This window comes from Papio anubis, chromosome 17, assembly GCF_008728515.1.
Source record: "Papio anubis isolate 15944 chromosome 17, Panubis1.0, whole genome shotgun sequence".
NCBI lineage: Eukaryota > Metazoa > Chordata > Mammalia > Primates > Cercopithecidae > Papio > Papio anubis.
This window is the reverse complement of record NC_044992.1, coordinates 73,802,699-73,815,079: the sequence shown is the minus strand read 5'-3', so window position 1 is coordinate 73,815,079 and position 12,381 is coordinate 73,802,699. Positions and strand designations below refer to the sequence as shown.

Below are 12,381 nucleotides of genomic sequence, written 5' to 3'. Positions count from 1 at the left end.
CACCCTGCAGGAGCAACGCCAGCTGCGCTGGGCCGGCCCCAGGCCGAGAAGGGCTGCTTGCCCTCTGGTGGCGGGACAGGGCATGGGCGGGAGACTGCCTGCCAGAGCTTCCTGGCCTGCAAGGGAGTTGGGCTAACAGGTGGGGAAACTGAGGTCCAGAGGTAGCAGAGACTTTTGACAAGAGATGGAGCCTTCCTCCCCGCCCTCAAGGTGAACTCCCAGTGGGCTGGGCGGTCATGGACCAACAGGAAGGTCCCCCCAGGGCTGTTGTCATCTCACAGAGAAACCTGCATCCCACACATTCTGCACGATTTGGGGAGAGTCCAGGGTTAGGAAGTCCAGAGTATGGGAAATTTTTTTTTTTTTTTTTGAGACGGAGTCTCGCACTCTGGCCCAGGCTGGAGTGCGATGGCGCCATCTCGGCTCTCTGCAACCTTTGACTCCCTGGTTCAAGCGATTCTCCTGCCTCAGCCTCCCAAGTAGCTGGGATTACAGGCACGTGCCACCACACCCAGCTAAATTTTGTATTTTTAGTAGAGACGGGGTTTCACCATGTTGGCCACGATGGTCTCAATCTCCTGACCTCGTGATTCACCTGCCTCGGCCTCCCAAAGTGCTGGGATTACAGGTGTGAGTCACTGCGCCCAGCCCAGTGTATGGGACTTTAAGAGCCAGCCTGAGAGCTGGGTTTTGTTGGGAGCAGCAAGGCTCACACCCCGAAGTCAGCGGTGTGTGGAACTTCATGGGACAGCAGGCAAGCAGCTCATCTTCTCAGCACATGGACAGCTCCCAAAGCCACTAAGGAAGAGAAGAGGGCACGGTCCGGTCTCAAACAAGGTAACACCTTAGATACCTGTGAAAATGCCCGACTGCACTCATCGTCACAGAAATGCAAAGTGCAATTTTCACCCATGAAATTGTAAGCTTCAAAAATCCGTAGTCCAGTATTGATGACAGCGTGGGAACGTGGACAGTCTCCTATATCAGGTTCTGGTCACAGAATGGAAGAGGAATGCACACAACACGAGAAGAGAATAGCAACCCGGCCAACGCAGGACTCAGCCTGTAACCCCAGCACTGTGGGGGGCCGAGGCAGGAGGATCCCTCGAGCCCGGGAGTTCCAATCCAGCCTGGCCAACATGGCGAAACCCCGTCTCTACTAAAAACACAAAAATTCACTGGGCATGGTGGCAGGCGCCTATAGTCCCAGCTACTCACTGGGGGCTGAGGCAGGAGGATCACTTGGGCTCCAGGAAGTTGAGGCTGCAATGAGCTATGATTCTGCCACTGCACTCCAGCCTGGGTGACAGAGTGAGACCCTGCCTTAAAAAAATAAAGACAAGAAGGCTGGGCATGGTGGCTCACACCTGTAATCCCAGCCCTTTGGGAGGCCGAGGCAGGAGGATCACTTGAGGTCAGGAGTTCAGCCTGGCCAACGTGGTGAAACCCTGTCTCTACTAAAAATACAAAAATTAGTTGGGCGTGGTGGCAGGTGCCTGTAATCCCAGCTACTTGGGAGGCTGAGGCAGGAGAATTGCTTGAACCCAGGAGGCAGAGGTTGCAGCGAGCTGAGATTGCACCACTGCACTCCAGCCTATGCGGCAGAGTGAGACTCTGTCCTCACCGTGTCGCGGTCCTCGCAGCCTCAGAGCCCGGCCACCCATTGGTCCAGTGAGGGAGAAAGACCCGACTGTGGCAGATGCTGTCCAGGTTTGGGGGCACCGAGTTCTGCTGCCTGGTGGAGGGGACAGGGGTCACTTTTCTGGCTTTGGAGAGGAAGACCCACGAGGTCATCAACCTGCATCCTGCCGTCCGTGTCTCAGAGGGGGCCGGAGAAAGCGCTGAGAAGGAGTCTGTGTGCTGTGGGAGACCCGTCATCCCAGACACTTGAAGGATGGCTGCAGACGTGTCTGAGGAAATGGCCCATCAAGCTCCGTGGTCAGTCCCTCAGCAGAGGGGCCGGGGCAGGCCCCAAGACGCTGTCAGTGCTGAATTTATAAGGAACAAACACCATAAAAAAGAACAAGGCTTGGTGAGTGCGTGGCCAGCAGCCTCCAATGTGTGCAGGGTATTAACGTGTCAGGGCTGAGTGTTCTGGGATTGCTCTAGAGGCTGGCAAGGGCTCCTGAACCAGTGGTTTCTGTCCTGCCGGTCTGTCAGGGTTGGAAAGTCCAAGCCGTAGGACCCAGTTTCCTTTCTTTGCTGATGTTTTTCTGCCAGAACATTGTGGGCCATTACTTGTCTTGAGCTGGAAGCGGTTTGTATTTACACCTGTAAACGCATCCATCCTTTTAATTTATGTAAGGGGTTTTTTGTTTGTTTTGTTTTGTTTTTTGAGACAGAGTCTTGCTCTGTTGTCCAGGCTGGAGTCCAGTGGCGCAATCTCAGTTCACTGCAACCTCTGCTTCCCAAGTTCAAGTGATTCTCCTGCCTCAGCCTCCCGAGTATCTGGGATTACAGGCGCCCGCCATCACACCCAGCTAATTTTTGTATTTATAGTAGAGACAGGGTTTCACCATGTTGGCCAGGCTGGTCTCAAACTCCTGATCTCAAGCGATCCGCCTGCCTCGGCCCCCCAAAGTGCTAGGATTACAGGCGTGAGCCGCTGCACCTGGCCAAATTTTGGTTTTCTAATGTTAGGTGAGAACATTAGGCCCCAGTAACATGTCATTGTGTAAGGAAAAATAGAAGTGCTGCCGTAACCAAAAATAAATAAAAAATTAAAAAAAGAACAAGCCGGCCTGAGTGTTGACGCTGTGAGTTCTTGGTGATAGCCGTGTATGTGAGGATTATTCTCCTCTCCACCCTCCCCTGCGCGTCTCAACCTTCCTGAAGTTAAGAACAGAGGGTAGGGGTGAGGAGTCTCTGTGGTGACCGCGAGAACAAGGTGGAGCCCCAGGCGGGACAGGGACTGGCTCCGAGTGAAGAAGCAGGGGGCGTCCCGTCACCCATTTGGGCGGAAAGAATACAGATGGTTCCAAGGAGGGGCGCACCTGTGCTGGCCTCCAAGGTCGCAGCAGGAGCCGGAGCCAGGGCTGCTTCTGGGCAGGAAGCAGAGCTGGAATTCCCATCGTCCAGCCCCTTCCACCTCTTGAATTTTTACCATGAACCTAGGGCCTCTTCTGGTTGGTTGGTTGGTGGGTTTGTTTTACCGAGTTACTCCTGGAAGGCTGGCAGGAACTTAGGCATTCACTTGGTTCTTTCCACGGCAATTGTGGGGACTTTATCTGCTTGGCCCAGGCTCAGTGTTGGAGACGGGACCCAAATCCCTGCCCCACTGCCCTCCCGCCGGCCTGCCCTGTGACCTCCAGCTCCCGCGTGGCTTCCCAGAGACTCCTCAGCCAGCCCCACAGATGCAGGAGGCCAAGGCCCCTTAACAAATCCCCCATTTTATAGAAACCTGCAGGTGCCCCCTAGAGCTTCTGCTGCTCTGAACCGACCCTGGTGCATGGCATCTCCCTGTGTGCCCACCTGCTCCTCAGACAGACTTCTGCGATCTTCATGACCCCACATTCAATCCGCTGCAGGGCCTGAGGGCACCGTCCAGTGAGGGGCGTGCCCTGGGTCCCGTCCTCGGGGACTTTACCAACATTCGGTCACTGTGGACGCCTGGGGTTCTGGGGTTTTTGCCGACAGAGTGGAGAGCTCCTCTTTTTGAACGTGGTTTCCAGTCCCATCTCCCAGACTTCCGGCTTGTCACCCCAGGCCCTTCAGGTGTGAAAATCACGACCCCGCCCACTGGGTCCATCTGCAAGGCCGGAGCCAGCGTTCTACAGGTGGACAGTGGCTGTCCTGTTTCCCAGAGCTCCCTGGGCCCCCCTGCTGCCCTCAGAGCCCTACTCTGCCTGCTGGCAGCCTCCCCCTCTCCTCTGCTGCCTTGGAAGGTGTGGGAGCCTCTGCCGGGTCCCACCTCTCCCTCATACCACACCCTCCCCTCTGTGCCCTTGCTCAGTCCCAGTCCCCTGGTCACATCGCAGGCAGCAGGCACTCACATTGCCTCTGCCAGCCCCAGAGCCCGGCCCTGGGCACCTCCACCACCTACGGGGTCCTCAACTGTAGCTCTGTTCCTTGAGGGCTGTGAAAGGCCACTCTGGCTGGAGTGAGCCGCCAGGTCCAGGGATGCCCTGTGGGGGCAGGGAGGAGCTTGGAGCTGGGCGAGAGGCATCCTCAGGAAGGTTGCCCAGCCGCTCGCTGCAGCTCTGGGGTTTGGCAAAATTTCCACTCTGCCGGGATGGTGTTTGTGTGATCATTTCCTTGCAATGACGTGGTTTCCACTGCTCGCGGTCCCCGGGGCATGTCATCCCTCCCAGCTCATGACTTCCGGGTAGATGGTGCCAGGAACTTACTGAAGGAGACAATCGGGGTGTTTGATGGAAACCTGTCCCTCAGGGCAAGCATCTGGGGTGGGGACACAGTACACGCAGCCTCCAACAAACACGCGAGGCCCGGAAGGGGCTCAGGCCCAAGTGAACCCTCCCCAGACCCCCTCCTCACACGCACACACACAAGCTTCCTACACACACACGCTCCTGCACCGCATGCCCGCCCCAGCCCTGAGTGACTGTTCCCCAGCCTCGCCCCTCCTGGCCGGCCGCTCCTGCTCCAGCACCTCCTCCTCCTCCCCAGCCTCGCTGGTTCAGCCTTGCTGAGCAATCAGCTCTTCTGGCCTCTGTCCAGGAGGAACCTGGGGCCAGGCACTTCCCGCACATGGCACAGCAGCTCTCACCTCACTGTACCGGGAACCGGAGATGAGTCTCTGTTTTTATATTTCGTCAACGTATGAATAATTTACAAATGTAAACACAAGGATAATAAGAAAAACCTTTATTAAAATGTTTAATGTGAATGTAAGCATAGAAAACCTTCTTGTACCTGTAGCCAGTAAGCACAGATGTCTTAAGCAAAGAAGAAAGCCCTTCTGCTCACGTGAGTTGTGGTCCAGGGGCTGGTCACGAAATGGTGTGTGATGACGTCCTTCCTGCCACCAACTGCAGGAGAAATCCACCGTCTGCTTGCTCACCGATCACCTCCAGGAGAAATCCACCGTCCGCTCACTCACCGATCACTGCCTAGGACGTTGTATGTCCCCCACCGCTGCCGTCACCAGCCACGGGCTCCTGGCTCCGTCTGACTCGTCTTCTCCCACCAGGTTTCTTCGCTTTGCCACTGTGGGCAGCAGTCGGAAGATCCTGAGCTCTCGGCTGCGTCCTCATTCCACCTCGAAGAGGATGCAGGACCCAGGGCAGCTTGTGGCAAAGCTGCAGGTGAGAGCATCCAGAATGCTCTCATTTCTTAGGATTCCAGTCATTGTGGCATAGCTGGGAGCCACAGATGCGTGATAATTCCCAGGATGATAGACTATAGCAGACATCTCATGGTAGGAAAGCTAAGACCACTGGGACGCCTGAGTCATATGTTTTACAGGTTTATGAGATGTTTTTCTGCCTGACAAGATTCGTGTTCTTGGGTCAGGATAGGATGCATTTTACTCCATTAGAAAAGCAAAAGTAACTTTGTGTTCTCTTTGCACTTTCGAAGACCCGTAAGAATATTAAACTCGTAAGGTTATCAATCCATACAAAAGAACTGCTCCAAAAAGCCATTCCAGAACTAGCTTCATGGGGCGCTGGGGGAAGGGGGAAGGGAAGGAAGGATGGGAGGACAAAGGGGAGGCTGAGGCGGGTGGAGAGGAGGGAGGCAGGGGCGGCCAGCAGCTGGCAGGCGGTTGGGAGCTCACGGTCAGGGGCTTCCAGGCATCGTGCAAGCTAATGTTTACATCCCCAGGCAGTTACATCCCCAGGCAGAAATCGGAATATAGGCTCTTTTCATATGTAACATTTCATTTGGCCTACTTGACAGATGGTTAAATAAAATGTCCATTAAACCTCATCACTACTGAGTTGCTAATACTCTCCTTGCAACATGGCTAAAACCAGCAGTGGAGGGAGCTGCCCAGAACCAGGATACCGGAAAGCCATCCTTAGCAACGTCATCTGCAACACAATTTAAGTGGTGCCTTTTAGGCCAACTGCACTGTTGGTATTTTACCCAAGGTTTTGGGGCAGAGAGGCATTGGAAGATTCCTTTTCCAGATCATAAGCCACTTCAAACACCCTCCTGTAATAGTTCATTTCCAATAAAATGCCACTAGGGCAACATGAGTCACTGCAGTCAAGGTATGGAACCTGCCTAAGTGTCCGTCAATGAATGAATGGATAACGAAAAATGCCGGGTCTGTCCTGCAGACCCTGGCCAATGAGTGAAATGAGTACTCAGACATAGGTATGCAGTGTAAGAGCAGCTAGGGGGCTGCCTGACTCTAGTGGCCAGAGAGCAGCTCGGAGAAGCTGGAACTGCTTGCTTTGTTTTTTTGAGATGGAGTCTTGCTCTGTCGCCCAGGCTGGAGTGCAGTGGCGTGATCTTGGCTCACCGCAAGCTCCGCCTCCCAGGTTCATGCCACTCTCCTGCCTCAGCCTACCGAGTAGCTGGGACTACAGGTGCCTGCCACCACATCCAGCTAATTTTTTTATATTTTAGGTAGAGATGGGGTTTAGCCAGGATGGTCTCGAACTCCTGACCTTCTGATCCACCTGCCTTGGCCTCCCAAAGTGTTGGGATTACAGGCATGAGCCACTGTGCCTGGCCACTGTCTGCTTTTATTCAGTACAGGCGCAATGCCAAAAACCTAGAGGGCACACAACCTGTAGGTAATTAACATTTATTATTCCCCTTTCAGGGAACATTGCACACATGATCAAAGGTTAACATAAGTAACCTGGTTAACATAAGTAAACAAGCCTGTTTAAGATAAATTCCCGGCCGGGCGCGGTGGCTCAAGCCTGTAATCCCAGCACTTTGGGAGGCCGAGACGGGCGGATCACGAGGTCAGGAGATCGAGACCATGCTGGCTAACACGGTGAAACCCCGTCTCTACTAAAAAATACAAAAAATTAGCCGGGCGAGGTGGCGGGCGCCTGTGGTCCCAGCTACTCGGGAGGCTGAGGCGGGAGAATGGCGTGAACCCAGGAGGCGGAGCTTGCAGTGAGCTGAGATCCGGCCACTGCACTCCAGTCTGGGCGACAGAGCGAGACTCTCAAAAAAAAAAAAAAAAAAAAAAAAAAAAGATAAATTCCCCTACACTCCTTTGTACCAACTACTTGCCCTCTGCCTCAGAGTTCTAGGACAGCTGCCTTCAGCTATTCTCCGCCCGGGCTCTGCAGAACTTTCCACCCTTTCAGAAGGTTTGTGTCCTTTTCCTACAGTTATTCCCACAATTCTGACCCATCCGCCACAGAAAAAGCACATTTACACCTTAGAATACCATTGAACCTTTAAAAAGAAGGAAATCTTGTCATTGTTGACAACATGGATGAACCCGAAGGACATCACTAAGTGAGCCAGGCACAGAAGGACAAATCTGCATGATCCACTGAAATACATGTGGAGTGCAAAAAAGCGGAATTTGTAGGACACAGTAGAATGGTGGTTACTAGGCTGGGCACGGGGGTTGATGTCTGTAATTCCAGCACTTTGGGAGGCTGACGCAGGTGGATCACCTGAGGTCAGGAGCTTGAGATCAGCCTGGCTAACATGATGAAACCCCATCTCTACTAAAAATACAAAAATTGGCCTGGCACAGTGGCTCACACCTGTAGTCCCAGCACTTTGGGAGGCCAAGGCAGGTGGATCACCTGAGGTCAGGAGTTTGAGACCAGCCTGACCAACATGGTGAAACCCCATCTCTACTAAAAATACAAAAATTAGCCAGGCGTGCTAGTGCACGCCTGTAATCCCAGCTACACAGGAAGCTGAGGCAGGAGAATCACTGGAACCCAGGAGATGGAGGTTGCAGTGAGCTGAGATTGTGCCATTGTGCTCCAGCCTGGGCGACGGAGCGAGACTCCATTTCAAAAAAATAAATAAAATAAAATGGCTACAACACACACACACACACACGCTGGCATTACCAAGTGCTGTGAGGATGTGGAGGAAATGGAAGGCTCAGACTCCACTAGTAACATGGAAACAGCCATGTGGGAAAATCTGGCAACTTCTTATGAAACTTAACATACTCCTTTCCTTTGACTCACGCCTCAGTATCTGCCCAGAGAAATAAAAACATGCCCACACAAAGACTTCAAAAAGAAAGTCAACAGCAACTTTATTCATGATTGCCAATAGCTAGAGACAGCTACAAATGTCCATGAATTCAGCAGGTAAACACACTGGTGTGTTCACACTGGACTACTCGGTCATCAGAAGAACAAACTCCTGAGTCGTGAAACAACACAGATGAATCTCCAGAAACATGACGCTAAGGGAAAGACGCCTTACACAAGGACATGTACCCGAAAGGACATGATTCATTGGTAGGAGCTCTTAGAACGGGGGAACCATAGTGGAGAAATCAGAATAGGTGGCATGGTAGCAATGGACATAGAATGGAAACGGGCGTAAGAAAATTTTCTGGGGTGAGGGAAGTGTTCTATTTGTCTTGATAGCATCTTCGGTTACACAACTGTATTTGTTAAAACTCAGCAAATGGAGGCTGGGCATGGCGGCTCGCCTGTAATTCCAGTCCTTTCAGGAGGGTGAGGCAGGAGGATCGCTTGAAGCCAGGAATTTGAGGTTACTGTGAGCCATGATCACGCACCGCACTCCAGGCTGGGCCATAGAGCATGCCTGTCTTTAAAACAAAGAACCTCAGCGAATGTGCAATTAAGTTTGTGCACTTGTTACAAACTTAACATTAAAAAACTACAAAAATTATATGCTACTGGTATGCACGCTGTTCAGGCGGTGAAGGATGCTGACATTTGCAATTTAATACTGTAACTAACATCGTTTAACTACAACAGCATAATAGCAACGAGCGTAATAACGAGCACCTGCAAACCCACCTCCAGCAGCAAACCAGGTATTTCCAGTGACTTAGATCTACTCGTGTGCTTCTCCTGTCCCAGTCCCCGGAATGTGCAGCACGTTCTTGCTTTCCGAGGATTCCCCCCACGTGTGCGTACCTAAGTCACATGTTTTATTTACCCATTTATTTATTCAGAGACGGAGTCTCGCTCTGTCACCCAGGTGGGATGCAGTGGCACAATCGCGGCTCTCTGCACCCTCTGCCTCCCAGGTTCAAGCGATTTTCCTGCCTCAGCCTCCCGCGTCGCTGGGATTACAGGTGCCCGCCACCACGCCCGGCCTAAGTCACCCGTTTTACAGGGTGATGTTGATCTGCCTGACAAGCTGGGCGGATGCACGGGGCAGGTGAGGCCGCGACCGCGCAAACAGTGGCGGTCACCGCAGAATCCAGGCGGTGCTCATCGCAAAATCATTTCGACCTTGCCAGATGTTTGACGTTCTTCATTAAACAAAACCCCCGATCGGAACGCCCGTGGCCAGCGCGAAGGCGGGTCAGGGGAGCTGTTTGGGTCTTTTTTATTTTCCATCCTGGGGGACCCGCAGTCTGGTCCGCAGTGGCCCAGTTCTCCGCAGTCGGCCCCAGGCCTGACCCAGGCGCTGCCCCGGGCGGGGTCCGCAGCCCTGAACCCGCCCCTCCCTCCCCGCAGCCCCGAAGCCCGCGCCCTCCCCTCCCCGCCCTCCCCTCCCCTCTCCCACCCTTCTCCAACGCCCGCCTCCGCAGGGATGCGGCCCTAAGACTGGCAGGGAGCGCGGGTTCGACCCCTGCGCCCTAGCAACCCCTGCCCTCGCCGCTCTAGAGCGCGGGTCTCCCGGCCGGTCCCTCCCGGGTCTCCGTAGCCGGGATCGCCAGACCCTGCGAGCCGAAGCGCCCAGCCCCGCCCACCCCGGACACATGACCCAGGCCTGGCCATTCACAGCGCAGCATCATCCAGCCTTAGTGATTGGGCCATCGGCGAGCACGTGACGCCAGCTAGGCCAATTAGAGCCCGGCCGTCTCTATTTATGGTGGAGCCGACGCTCAGCGCGCGGCTGGACGCGGTGGGTCGCGCTATGGGTGTGGGTTGTTGTGGGTCTCCGAGGCACCTGCCTGCCTCTGTCCTGCGCCTCCGCAACCTCTTCTGCGAATGAGTCTCCCGAAGGACATCCGGGAGGATCGGAAACCTCAGCCCAGTCCCGGCGCGGGCAGTGCCCTGCGCTCCTACCCGCGGTCTGGCTGGGGTGGGCCCGAGGCCCCCGGGCTCCCGGTTACCGCCGCGGGCGCGTCTGCGTCCTGACCCGGAGGGACCCACGGTCCGGGCCGTACCAGGTGGCGCTGGGGTTGGGGTTGCTGCCACGGAAGACCAGCTCTGTGGACTGCGGAGCAGCCGCATCGCCCAGGACGGGGGACCCAGCCCAGCCGCAGGGGAAGGACTGGGGCTCGCGGGGCGGAGGGCTGTTAGGATTGCTGGATACAACACGGAACGCCCAGTTAACGTTTTTGTTTAACGTGTTTTTTGTAGAGATGGGGGGGTCTCGCTATATTGCGCAGGCTGGTGTTGAACTCCTGGCCTTAAGCAATCCTCCCGCCTCAGTCTCCTGAGTAGCTGGGACTAGAGGCCTGAGACAGCAAGCCCTTAAGATTTTAAAACAGATTTGTTGAAATGTAATGCACTTACTATGAAATTCACTTCTTGAAAGCTTACAGTTTTGCCGCATTTTGGGAGATGTGCAGCCATCCTCACTATCTCATGTGACACCGTTTGTGTTGCCCCAGAAAGAAACCCCGTGCCCATGAGCGGTCACTCCCCACCCTGCCCACAGCCCTGCAAATCTGCTTCAGCCCATATAGATTTACCTCTACCGCGTTGGGCATGTACTAAAAAGTATTTGTTGTTTATCTGAAGTGGAGGATTATTGGCATTCCATATTTTTATTTGCTAATTCTGGCCAAGATTATTTGCTAATCTTGGCATTGCTGGCTCTGACCAAGGAAGCCTCAAGGAAGCAGGCAGGTACCAGAGCCCATCCCTAGCCCTGCCTGGCCCCTCAGAGCCCATCCCTGGCCCTGCCTGGCCCCTCAGAGCCCATCCCTGGCCCTGCCTGGCCCCTCAGAGCCCATCCCTGGCCCTGCCACAGCCCTCCAAGCCCATCCCACCAAGCTGCCCGCAACCCCCTCCAGAGCCATCCCTGGCCCTGCCTGGCTCCTCAGAGCTGTCCCTGGCAGACTCCGGGCTCAGGTGTGCTGCCAGGCCAGGAGGGGGACAGTGAGGCTGTTTTAGGTATAACAGTCCTGGATATTTCCTGAGTATATTGTCCGAATGGTTCCTCTTTCCGTATTTTCTAGCTTCCTCTATATTTAAAAATAGTCTTATTGGTGTGTTTCTTCACGACATTTCAATTTGTTGTTTTTCATCATTTCCCACAATTTGAGTGATGCAAGATGGTCCTTTCTGAGCAGAGCTGCCCTCGCTCGTGCTCGTTTGTTTCGCGTGGATCTTCTTGAGGGGACTATGTGGCCAGTGCAGGGCCGCGAGGGCCTCCCCACCCTGCACCATTCAGCAGAAGAACAGCTGGTGCCGGGGCCCTCAACACACACCCAAAAGTCAGCGAGGTGTGCACCGGTCCACTAGCCTTCCAATTGTAAACTGAAAATAAAATCTTGGCCAGGCATGGTGGCTCATGCCTGTAAACCCCGCACTTTGGGAGGTGGAGGCAGGTGGATCACCTGAGGTCAGGAGTTTGAGAGCAGCCCGGCCAACATGGCAAAACCCCGTCTCCACTAAAAATACATAAAAATTAGCCGGGGGTGGTTGCACACACCTGTAATTCCAGCTTCTTGGGAGGCTGAGGCAGGAGAATTGCTTGAACCTGGGAGGCGGAGGTTGCAGTGAGCTGAGATCGTGCCACTGCACTGCAGCCTGGGTGATAGACTCCTTTAAAAAAAAAAAAATCCTAACCCCCCCCCCAAACTACTGAAAAGACCCCTCTCAGCCAAGGGGTCCCGGAGACACCTTAGAAATTTGAGTTTCCAGCCGGGCATGGTGGCTCATGCCTGTAATCCCAGCACTTTGGGAGGCCAAGGCGAGTGGATCACCTGAGGTCAGGAGTTTGACACCAGCCTGGCCAACATGGCAAAACCCCATCTCTACTAAAAATACAAAAAAATTAGCCGGGCATGGTGGTGGACGCCTGTAATTTCAGCTACTCGGGAGGCTGAGGCAGGAGAATTGCTTGAATCCGTTTCAGTGAGCCGAGATCACATCACTGCACTCCAGCCTGGGCAACAGAGTGAGGCTCTGTCTCAAAAAATAAAACCAAAAAACTGAGTTTCCAGCCATGCTGGGATGGTAGGTCAGAGGCACCTCATTCTACCCGCTGCCGTGTGCGGTTTAGACAGAATTGACCAGCGTTCATGTTAAAATAGAGATCATAAGACTAAGAATACGCTCTGTGGCAATAAAATACCAAATTATAAACAGG

General features: G+C 54.1%; 1 long non-coding RNA gene across 1 annotated transcript; it reads right to left on the bottom strand.

Annotated features, from left to right (window-relative positions):
- Window positions 1-8,136: 8,136 nt before the first annotated feature.
- Window positions 8,137-9,805, bottom strand: LOC110741553. The gene is made up of 2 exons (XR_002517910.2): window positions 9,619-9,805; window positions 8,137-9,020 (listed from the first exon to the last, which is right to left on the bottom strand). It is a non-coding gene; the product is annotated as an uncharacterized LOC110741553 (long non-coding RNA).
- Window positions 9,806-12,381: the final 2,576 nt, after the last annotated feature.